This window comes from Schistocerca piceifrons, chromosome 3 (genome assembly GCF_021461385.2).
Source record: "Schistocerca piceifrons isolate TAMUIC-IGC-003096 chromosome 3, iqSchPice1.1, whole genome shotgun sequence".
NCBI classification, from domain to species: domain Eukaryota; kingdom Metazoa; phylum Arthropoda; class Insecta; order Orthoptera; family Acrididae; genus Schistocerca; species Schistocerca piceifrons.
Window position 1 is genome coordinate 365,802,027 of NC_060140.1, and position 7,307 is coordinate 365,809,333.

Sequence of the window (7,307 nt, forward strand, 5' to 3'; positions counted from 1 at the left end):
CGCAAGCCACCGTGCGGTACATGGCGAAGGATATCTCGTACCACTACTAGACATTTCTCCTTTCTTGTTCCACTCGCAAACAAAGCGAGCGAAGAACAACTGTTTATATGCCTCCGTAAGAGCCTTAATGTCTTGTATCTTATCTTCGTGGTCGTTACGCGAAATGTATGTTGGCAACAGTAGAATCGTTCTGCAGTCAGCTTCAGATGCCGTTCCTCTAAATTTTCTCAACACTGCCGGCCGCTGGTGGCCGAGCGGTTCTAGGCGCTTCAGTCTGGAACCGCGCGACCGCTACGGTTGCAGGTTCGAATCCTGCGTCAGGCATGGATGTGTGTGATGTCTTTAGGTTAGTTAGGTTTAAGTAGTTCTAAGTTCTAGGGGACTGATGACCCCAGATGTTAAGTCCCATAGTGCTCAGAGCCATTTGAACCACTTTTTTTTCTCAACACTGTTCTTCGAAAAGAACGTCGCCTTCCCTTCAGGGCTTCTCCGTAAGAGATGCGGGTTGCTCGAATCTGCCAGTAACAAGTCTATCGCCCTGCCTCTGAGCTGCATCGATGTATTCCTTTAATTCTACCTGGTGCGGATCCCAAACACACTAGCAGTACTTAAGAATAGGTTGCACTAGTGTCCTATCGCGGTCTTCTTTACATCTTAAGCACACTTAGAAGACGCGACAGACCCACTAAAGAGACAGCCTACATTACACCTGTCCGTCCTCTGCTGGAATATTGCTGCGTGGTATGAGATTCTTACCAGGTAGGATTGGCGGAAGACATCGAAAAAGTACAAAGAAGGGCAGCTCGTTTCGTGTTATCGAGCAATAGGGGTGAGAGTGTCACTGATATGATTCGTGAGTTGGGGTGGCAGTCACTGAAACAAAGGCGGTTTTCTTTGCGACGAGATCTATTTACTAAATTTCAATCATCAACTTTCTCTTCCGAATGCGAAAATATTTAGTTGACACCCACCTACGTAGGGAGAAATGATTATCATACCAAAATAAGAGAAATCAGAGCTCGAACGGAAAGATTTAGGTGTTTCTTTTTCCCACGCGCCATTCGAGAGTGGAATGGTTGAGAAGTAGTATGAAAATGGTTCGATGAACCCTCTGCCAGGCACTTAAGTGTGAATTTCAGAGTAACCATGTAGATATAGATGTAGAAATTTTGTCAAAGTCATCTTATGTTCTGCTCTAGTCACTCAAACGACGATACCTTGCCAAACACCACAGCGTCATTAGGAATCAACCACAGATTGTTCCCCATCCCGTCCTCCATATCATTTATGTACACATAGAAAACTGCGGTCCTGTCACACTTCTCTGAGACACTCCTGATAATGCCCTTGTCTCTTACAAGGGAACCTCCCCATCGCACCCCCCTCAGATTTAATTATAACTTGGCACAGTGGATAGGCCTTGATAAAATGAACACAGATCAATTGAGAAAACAGGAAGAAGTTGTGTGGAACTGTGAAAAAATAAGCAAAATATACAAACTGGTCATCAGTCTTGGCCACATATGCAACATAAAGGAGAACATTAGCTCTGGAGCGCCGTGGTCCCGTGGTAGAGTGAGCAGCTGCAAACGGAGGGGTTCTTGCTTCAAGTCTTCCCACGAGAGAAAATTTTACTTTCTTTATTTTTGCATAGTTATTATCTGTCCGTTCGTTCATTGACGTCTCTGTTCACTGTAATAAGTGTCTGTGTTTTGGGACCGCATCGCAAAACCGTGCGATTAGTAGACGATAGGACGTGCCTCTCCAATCGGAACCGAAAACATTTGATCGCAAGGTCATACGTCAACCGATTCCTCCACAGGAAAACACATCAGATGTGCGTCATATGACAGGAATATGTTGTCGACCCACCTAACTTGTACACTTGGCGAATGGGTAAAAAGATTCTTCTAACTTGCCCGATTTAAGTTCTCTTGTGGATGTGATAATCACTCCCAAAAAAGTGATGAGAACATAAGAGTTTGTCACATAAACTGAAAATAAAAAATTAAAGTTTTCACTCGATGGAAGATTTGAACCAAGGACCTTTCGTTCCGCAGCTGCTCACGTTACCACGAGACCACGGCGCTGCCGCGGTCCGAGCGTCCTTAATGTTGGTTATCTTTCCATGAACTACCCAGTTTGTATATTTTGCTTATTTTCTCACAGTTCCACACAACTTCTTCTTGTTTTCTCAATTGATTTGTGTTCAGTTTTTCAAGGCCTATCCACTGTGCCAACTTATAACTAAATCTGAGGGGGGTGCGATGGGGAGGTTCCCTTGTTAGTAACACACCCCGTCGAGGACAACGTACTGGGTCAAAATGGTTCAAATGGCTCTGAGCACTATGGGACTTAACATCTATGGTCATCAGTCCCCTAGAACTTAGAACTACTTAAACCCAACTAACCTAAGGACAGCACACAACACCCAGCCATGACGAGTAAGAGAAAATCCCTGACCCCGCCGGGAATCGAACCCGGGAACCCGCGCGTAGGAAGCGAGTACGCTACCGCACGACCACGAGATGCGGGCAACGTACTGGGTTCTATCACTTAGGAAGTCTTGGTGTTGGACGTTAAAACTGTAACACCCTAAAGCTGACATGCAAGAAACCACATATTGGCGTTAAGTATACAACATGATTGGATATGCAAATGATAAGAATTTTAGCACAGCCGCATAAACCAGAGGAGTAACGCCATATACACTCACAAGGGAACCTCCCCATCGCACCCCCCTCAGATTTAGTTATAAGTTGGCACAGTAGATAGGCCTTGAAAAACTGAACACACATCAATCGAGAAAACAGGAAGAAGTTGTGTGGAACTACGAAAAAAATAAGCAAAATATACAAACTTAGGGACTAGTGTAGCAGGAGATACAACCCGTCGGCTTTGGACATTGACGTCACAAGTCGCCAACCGAGAAGCGATTCTTCTTAGTGTTGTAGCTCCCTTCAGTGGCTGATAAGTGTTTTTTGCCTTTTTAAAAAAAAAATCTCACGAGATAGAATAAACAGATCAACTTTATTAAGCAATCAGTAAAAAAACGAAACTGAAACATAACAGCAAAAGCGAAAATGGTAAACTGCTATCTGGCGACTTGTGACGTCATTGTCCAAAGCCGACGGGTTGTATCCCCTGCTACACTAGACCCCAAACTGAGTAGTCCATGCGCAGCATAGGCAACACCCATGTTACAGTCAGCTCAGGAGCGCCGTGGTCCCGTGATTAGCGTGAGCAGTTGCGGAACGAGAGCTCCGTGGTTCAAGTCTTCCCGCGAGTGGAGAAGTTTAATTTTTTATTTTCAGTTTATGTGACAAACTCTGATGTTTTCATCACTTTTTTGGGAGCGATTATGACATCCACAAGAAAACCTAAATCGGGCAAGGTAGAAGAATCTTTTTACCCATTCGCCAAGTGTACAAGTTAGGTGGGTCGACAACATATTCCTGTCATGTGACGCACATGCCGTCACCAGTGTCGTGTAGAATATATCAGACATGTTTTCCTGTGGAGGAATCGGTTGCGATCAAATGTTTTATGTCCTTTAGTCTACTAATCGCACGGTTTTGCGGTGCGGTCGCAAAACACAGACACTAAACTTATTACAGTGAACAGAGACGTCAGTGAACGAACGGACAGATCATAACTTTGCGAAAATAAAGAAACTAAAATTTTTACTCGAGGGAAGACTTGAACCAGTGACCTTTCGATTCGTAGCTGCTCACGCTAACCACAGGACCACGGAGCTCCTGAGCTCACATTATCCCTGATGGATGTTGCGTATCTTGCACATCGACTACTCAGTTTGTATATTTTGCTCATTTTTTCATAGTTCCACACAATTTCTTCCTGTTTTCTCGATTGATCTGTGTTCAGTTTTTCAAGGCCTATCCACTGTGCCAACTTATAACTAAATCTGAGGGGGGTGCGATGGGGAGGTTCCCTTGTCAGTATATAAAGAAACACTGTGGAGGTCATTCGTAAATCTCATTTCAATGTCATCCATTAGTGGATAGAAAGTAATACGTCTCATTTAAGAAGCACGTGTCGGACTTCGACTAGATGATGACCTAACTGCAGTTTATCGTTGCGCAATGTTGTTTTTCGCGTTGGTCTGGATCGCACTGCTGTCATGGGAATATGGATGATGTAGTGGGTTCAGAAAGCCCACAAACAATATCATGCCCTGTCTTCGAGATAGGCGAGGTGTCTAGATGTCTTCGGTGGGTGAGAGATTGGGGGACAGTCGAAGAAACTGTGTATCGAGGAAGTCCAGGACAGCATCGTCAACACGCGGCCTCACTCTTTGTTGTTAAAGTAAAAATCTCTCACACACTGAAGACATCTGGACATGGGTTGCCGGGACACTGGTAAGCACTACGACTGACGAATTCTGGCACAGAGCTCAATCGCATGAAACGACTTACCCGCATCTGCCACGAGAACTCGAATTGACTTCATATCCAGACGGGTTAGAGCCATTGTTGTTGTCAAAGTTGCAGCCCTGTGTGTCAGATTTCGCGCCCTGTACTCCCCCAAATCACCCACAAATTTACTCATGTATTCGACCTACTAAGCTGCATACGTACAAAATGCAAAACAAAATTTCGTCACTTTCTATCCTTCCTGGCATTGCAATTTCAGTGCCTAGCAATGTATAATACGAGGACGCTGTCAGATTGCCGTAAGCATTTCGTAAGTACTTCTCCGTCTTTGAAATTGTACGATGTTATACTTGTGATCTTGATGAGACCAGAACTTCTTATGATGTGAAGAGTACGAAATAACTGGAAATTTAAGATAAATCAGTAAAGTATGGAAATAATATTTTGACCGACAAGTGCAAGTTAATAGTTATTCAGTTTACCCTGATATTCTATGTAAAGTGAGAAACATTTTCAACAATAAAGAAGCAAAATAAAAATGCGTATGCACCACATTGCATCGCTACGAAGTAATACACACGCTACAAAGTGGCTTGAGCAACACTCTTCTGAGTTTAAACACTTCCGCTTGTCACCAAATTCTCCACATATGAACATTATTGAGCATATCTAGGTTGCTTTGCAACGTGCTGTTCAGAAGAGGTCTCCACATTCGATTTCCTTCGTATGAAGAGGTCTACGCCTGGGTACAATCATGCTTCCATATGCAAACGCAAACATTTTTGCATCAAGGCATTGACCGTATTGTCTAATTGTGAAATAAATGATTAAGAATTAGGGCGATTACTTTTCAAATAACTGAAGGGCCAAAGAAATTGGTACACCTGTTTAATGTCGTGTAGCCCCCCCCCCCCCACTCCCCCTCCCAAGAGCACGCATAAGTGACGCAAAGTTTCGTAATTACTGATAATTCGAATATCGCGACCAAATACTGGCCTGGCAGGAGGAACCCCTATGAGAGGTCCAAAACATGTCCAACTCCTGAACGACTCACCACTTTCTAAATAGCCTCCGTTTGATTCGTCGGACCGTCCTCTGGGTCATCCGTCGTCTCTCTTCTTCTGGCGGCATCGTTGACTATCCTGACGACGGCGCACAGGATGTCGGTGTCCTCGGCAGTCTTTCCACAGATCGCCTTCCTAAAGGCGAAAGCGCGCGGCTCGTCTGTCACCGGGGCGGCAGAAACCTCCGTCTCAGCTGTAGCCTCACTTCCGTCGCCACCGTCACCCTCGTCGGCCTTGACCGAAAAACTCGTCAGCAACACGAGGAGCGTCATCAATAAAAACATCGTGACGAGCAGCGGTGGCTGCAGCGGTGCCCGTAGCGACCTCATAGCGACTGAAGTCGCCAGCGAATGCAGCGGGGCTGCCGAGACGACCTCAGACGTCACCGCGAATAGTTCGTATCGCCTGCAAACCGGTGAAGACTGGTCAGAGTTGCTCTCCTTTCTCCCATATGTGTCCCACTACACAGAGCGATAATCTTTAGCTTTCATATCACCGACTTCAGAACAGCACACATCTCAAAACGCTGTACACACGTCTGAAGAGGGTGGAAGGTTACTCTTCTGATGACTGTCAGGTCTTGATGAGATGTAATCGAACGTTATGTCCTAAGTTGAGGCATGCAACACAGTAACAACTAATTTCAAAAGTAATCTGCGTAACAGTTAACACATTCATACCAATGTTAGACAAGGTCAGCACCATCGCGGAAAAATTTTGCGGCCGGCCCGTGTGGCCGAGCGGTTCTAGGCGCTACAGTCTGGAACCGCGCGACCGCTACGGTCGCAGGTTCGAATCCTGCGTCGGACATGGATGTGTGTGATGTCCTTAGGTTAGTTAGATTTAAGTAGTTCTAAGTTCTAGGGGACTGATGACCTCAGATGTTAAGTCCCATAGTGCTCAGAGCCATTTGAACCATCTGAACCAAAATTTTGCGGTTGTCTACGGAACCATTATTCAACCTACGCATCCACCTCTTTGTTCGGTGCAAATCGACAGCCATGAATGTCTTTCTTCTGAGCTGCACAAATCACAAATGTGGAAATCGCATGGGCAGGGATCGGGTCTGTATGGAGGATGTGTAAGGTATTCCTAGCGGAATTTCTACAGCGTACTCGAAATAAACTGGGCAACATTTCGGCAGCTTACACATCTTCCATACGGTCTCAACCTCTTCTCAAGCCAGTTCCGTATTTTTGGTGCCGCGAATGTCTGTCTTTGCGGTACCAAAAATACGGAGCTGGCATGAGAAGAGGTTGGGATTGCATGGAAGATGTGTAAGCCACCGAAATTTGGTTCGTACGAAGAGGTCTACGCCTGGTTCAAATAGTTCAAATGGCTTTGAGCACTATGGGCCTTAACATCTTAGGTCATCAGTCCCCTAGAACTTAGAACTACTTAAACCTAACTAACCTAAGGACATCACACACATCCATGCCCGAGGCAGGATTCGAACCTGCGACCGTAGCAGTCGCGCGGCTCCGGACTGAGCGCCTAGAACCGCGAGACCACCGCGGCTGGCTCTACGCCTGGGTACAATCATGCTTCCATATGCTTACGCAAACATTTTTGCATGAAAAAATGATTAACAATTAGGGCGATTACTTTTGAAATAACTGAAGAGCCAAAGATATTGGTACACCTGCTTAATATCGTGTAGGGCCTCCCCAAGAGCAGGCAGAAGTGCCGCAATACGACGTGGCATGGACTTGACTAATGTCTAAATTATTGCTGGAGGGAATTGACATCATGAATCCTGCAGGACTGTTCATAAATCCGTAAGAATACGAGGATGTGGAGACCTCTTCTGAACACCACGATGCAAAGCATACCAGATATGCTCAATAAC

At 45.4% G+C, this 7,307-nt stretch overlaps 1 long non-coding RNA gene across 1 annotated transcript in view; it reads right to left on the bottom strand.

Annotated features, from left to right (window-relative positions):
• LOC124789330 overlaps positions 1 to 5,833 on the bottom strand; it is a 49,026-nt gene extending 43,193 nt beyond the window's left edge. The window contains exon 1 of the long non-coding RNA XR_007016115.1: positions 5,449 to 5,833. This is a non-coding gene — a long non-coding RNA (uncharacterized LOC124789330). The remainder of the gene's footprint in view (positions 1 to 5,448) is intronic.
• Positions 5,834 to 7,307: the final 1,474 nt, after the last annotated feature.